At 41.2% G+C, this 4,701-nt stretch overlaps 1 pseudogene; it reads left to right on the top strand.

Moving 5' to 3' along the window:
- Window positions 1-3,152: 3,152 nt before the first annotated feature.
- LOC128058828 (splicing factor 45-like) lies at window positions 3,153-4,338 on the top strand (annotated as a pseudogene).
- Window positions 4,339-4,701: the final 363 nt, after the last annotated feature.

The raw sequence follows: 4,701 nt of genomic DNA, 5'->3' as shown, positions 1-4,701 counted from the left end.
ACTGAAACTTTCAAAAATGCTTGGGATTTTGTGGGTCAGGTATTTGAGAATAGCTTTGCTAAGCAGCTCTAGTATGGGAGTCACAAATACAGTTGCAGTAGATGTCACCTGGGTCTGCAGTTATTAATATCTGGGTGAGCTGTTCAAGCAGGCTCTCATGCCTGGCTTGTAGATGATTATAACTATTGACTGAAATTCAGCTGGGGCTGCTAACCAGAATTCTTCCTATCTCTCTAGCATGGCAGTTTCAAGGTAGTCAGGGTTTATATGTGATCTTCAAAAGCAAGAATCCAAGAAATGCAAATCAAATATATAATGAGGTATCACCTCAGATTGTTCAGAATGACTATCATTAAGAATCTACAAACAATAACTGCTGGAGAGTGTTTGGAGAAAAGGGAACATGTTGGTGGGAATCTAAACTGGTATAGTGACTATGGAAAACAGTATGAAGATTCCTTAAAAACTAAAAATAATACAACAATCTCACTCTTGGGGATGTATCTGGAGAAAATTATAATGTAAAAAAGATACATGCACCATAATGTTTATCGCAGCACTGTTTACAATAGTCAGGATATGTAAACAACCTAAATGTTCCTCAACAGGGGAATGGATAAGAACATGTGGTACATATACACAATGTAATATTACTCAGTCATAAAAAAGGATGAAATAATGCTATTTACAGCAACACAGATTGACCTAGAGATTGTCATACAGAGTGAAGTAAGTCAGACAAAGACAAATATCACATAATAATGCTTATATGTGGAATCTTAAAAAGGGCTACAAATGAACTTATTTACAAAACAAAAATGGAGTTACAGATGTAGAAAATAAAGTTATGGTTACCAGGGGTTATAGAGGAAGAAGGACAAATTGGAAGATTAGGATTGACATACACTATTATATATAAATATAAATATATTATATATATATATATGTATATGTATGTATGTGTGTGTGTGTATATATATATATATATATATATATATATATATATATATATATATAAAGTGAAAGTTCCTCAGTCTCGTCTGACACTTTGTGACCCCATGGACTGTAGCCTGCTAAGTTCCTCTGTCCATGGAATTCTCTAGGCAACAATACCAAAGTGGGCAGCCATTCCCTTCTCTAGGGAATCTTCCCAACCCAGGGATCAAACCCAGGTCTCCCATATTGCAGGCAGATTCTTTACCATCTGAACCACCAGGGAAGCCCAATACATAAAACTAAATAACTAATAAGGACCTACTGTATAGCACAAGGAACTCTACTCAATACACTGTAATGGTCTATTTGGGAAAATAATTTTTAAAAAGTAGATATATGTGAATGCATAACAGATTCACTTTAAAGCTGGGTTTAGAAAAGTCAGAGGAACCTAAAATCAAACTGCCAACATCGGTTGGATTATAGAGAAAGCAATGGAATTTCAGAAAAAAAAAATTTACTTCTGCTTCATTGACTATGCTAAAGCCTTTCACTCTGTGGATCACAACAAATTGTGGAAAATTCTTAGAGATGAGAATACCAAACCACCATCCTTGTCTCCTGAAAATTCTGTAAGCAGGTCAAGAAACAACAGTTAGAACTGGAAATGAAACAATGGACTGGTTCAAAATTGGGAAAGGAGTATGAAGAGGCTGTATATTGACATCCTGCTTATGCAGAGTGCATCATGAGAAATGCTGGGCTGGATGAAGCACAAGCTGAAATCAAGATTGCTGGGAGAAACATCAACAACCCCAGATATGCAGATATATTTAAGTCACTCAGTCAAGTCCAATTCTTGCAACCCCAGGGGTTATAGCCCTCCAGGCTCTTCTCTCCTTGGGATTTCCCAGTCAAGAATACTGGAGTGGGTTGCCATTTCCTTTTCCAGGATATCTTCCTGACCCAGGGATCTAACCCAGGTCTTCTGCATTTCAGGCAGATTCTTTACTGACTGCGCCATTAGGGAACTCTAATGGCAGAAAGTGAAGAGGAACTAAAGAGCCTCTTGATGAGGATGAAAGAGGAAAGTGAAAAACCTGGCTTAAAACTCAACATTCCAAAAATTAGGATCATGGCATCTGGTCCCATCAGTTCAGTTCAGTGGCTCAGTCATGTCCAACTCTTTGTGACTTCATGAATCACAGCATGCCAGGCCTCCCTGTCCATCACCATCTCCTGGAGTTCACTCAGACTCATGTCCATCGAGTCGGTGATGCCATCCAACCATCTCATCCTCGGTCGTCCCTTTCTCCTCCTGCCCCCAATCCCTCCCAGCAACAGTCTTTTCCAATGAGTCAACTCTTCACATGAGGTGGACAAAATATTGGAGTTTCAGCTTTAGCATTAATCCTTCCAATGAACACCCAGGACTGATCTCCTTTAGAATGGACTGGTTGGATCTCCCTGAAGCCCAAGGAACTCTCAAGAATCTTCTCCAACATCACAGTTCAAAAGCATCAATTCTTTGGTGCTGATCTTTCTTCACAGTCCAACTCTCACATCCAAACAGGACCACTGGAAAAACCATAGCCTTGACTAGACAGACTTTTGTTGGCAAAGTAATATCTCTGCTTTTTAATATGTTATCTAGGTTGGTCATAACTTTTCTTCCAAGGAGTAAGCATCTTTTAATTTCATGGCTGCAGTCACCATCTGGAGTGATTTTGGAGTCCCCAGAAATAAAGTCTGACACTGTTTCTACTGATTCCCCATCTATTTGCCATGAAGTGATGGGACCAGTTGCCATTATCTTAGTTTTCTGAATGTTGACTTTAAGCCAATTTTTTCACTCTCCTCTTTCACTTTCATGAAGAGGCTTTTGAGTTCCTCTTCACTTTCTGTCAAAAGGGTGGTGTCATCTGAAAGTAGAAGGGGGGAAAGCGGAAGCTGTGATAGATTTTATTTTCTCCTGCTCAAAAATCACTATGGACAGCGACTGCAGCCATGAAATTAAAAGACACTTGCTCCTTGGAAGGAAAGCTATGATAGACCTAGACAGTGTATTAAAAATCAAAAGGATGGCCTTCAGAGGGGTCAGGCCATTGAGGGCTGACAATGATTGCCCAGCCCAGGCACAATGCAGCATGGTGAGCCTTGTGCACACCCATGGTGCCAGAAGCATCTGCCAGGCGTGCTTGCATTGAACTAAGAAGATGTTCTCATATGGCAACCTGGGAGTGGAGACCAGTGACTCAAAAACAGAAGGCTGGTTCAAATACCTCAAAATTCTGCATTCTCAGCACCAGGTGAAGAAGGTAGCTCTCATTCAAGCCAAGAGCTAGAGGACAAAACAAAGTGCTATCCTTCCTCCAGCAATTGACCTGAATCAAAGTGGCTCTTCATGAGCAACAGATGGTGGACCTCCCACCACATGTGACCACGGGCATCAAGAACCCTGTTTCCAGCCAGTTTTCTGAAGGATAAGTTTTGATCCCCTTAGCTGATGTATAGGATCCCATGTTTCCTAACGATTATAAGGAAATCGTGAAGCACCAAGGAGAAGAGCAACAGAGACATCAGGAACTGGAAAGACAGAAGGAAACAGAAGAGAGAGAAAAGAGGCATAAATAGACATGAAGCTAGTGGGTTTTCCAGGCGCACCAGATCTAGATTCTTTTGAAGATGTAGATTATGAGTGAGAGAGGAGGAAAAGCATAAGGGCGGAGCCACCATCACGCCCCGCCACGTCTCTTGTGGAGGACAGTTACCCCAAGACTTCCCTTATGAAGAGGCTTCACCACCTCACTCACAGTCTTCCAAAGTTTCTATCTCTCCCAGTGTACAAAGAACAAGGGAGACTGTGATCCCCAACAGGCCTTGGCAACTCTTTCCTCACCAACATGGGAAGGCAGAATAGTACATAAATTCATGCAGAAGTAAGGCTTCTGGGAAGTCCAGGGTATCAGGAAGCAAGAGCAGGGTCTGAGCACAGCGCCGTCAGTGGAGAAGACCAGCAAATGGGGTGGCAATCATCGTGGGCCAAGCCACCGAGAAAGAGGCAACCAAGAAGTTGAATTGAAATCCACTAGCTAAAATCCTTGTGTCCTACCAAAGCGATCCTACTCAGGAACAGGGTTGGTTCAGGAGAGGTGGATGAAGACTTGGAAGTTGAAACCAAGGAAGAATGTGAAAAATACAGCTAAGTGGAAAACGTGTGATATTTGAAATTCCTGATGGCCCTGTGGATGAAGCAGTGTGAATATATTTAGAATTTGACAGGGTTGAGGCAGCAATTAAAACTGTTATTGATATGAATGGGAAGAGTTTTGGTGGCCAGGTGGTCAAAGCATGTTTAATTTGGATAAATTCAGGGTCTTGTATTTGGCAGAACAAGTTTGATTTTAAAAACTAGGGGCTGAGTCAACTCCAGCGATCCTTATGATAAGTAGTAGTGACAATGCTTTATCACTTCTGTTTTAAATGAAGGTATTCTAGACTGTTTTCTTTCCAGATGATTATTGAGAAGCTAATTTTTAAAAATTGATTATTATTATTATTATTATTTACTTTACAATATTGTATTGATTTTGCCACACATCAACATGAATCCGCCACGGGTGTACACGTGTTCCCAACCCCGAACCCCCCTCCCACCTCCCCCTCCACACCATCCCTCCAGGTCATCCCAGTGCACCAGCCCCAAGCATCCTGCACCTTGCATCGAACCTAGACTGGTGATTCATTTCTTATATGATATTATAA

Source organism: Budorcas taxicolor, chromosome 13, assembly GCF_023091745.1.
Source record: "Budorcas taxicolor isolate Tak-1 chromosome 13, Takin1.1, whole genome shotgun sequence".
In the NCBI taxonomy this organism is placed as follows: Eukaryota; Metazoa; Chordata; class Mammalia; order Artiodactyla; family Bovidae; genus Budorcas; species Budorcas taxicolor.
Note: the sequence above shows the minus strand (reverse complement) of the source record. Positions and strands in the feature narration are given on the sequence as shown.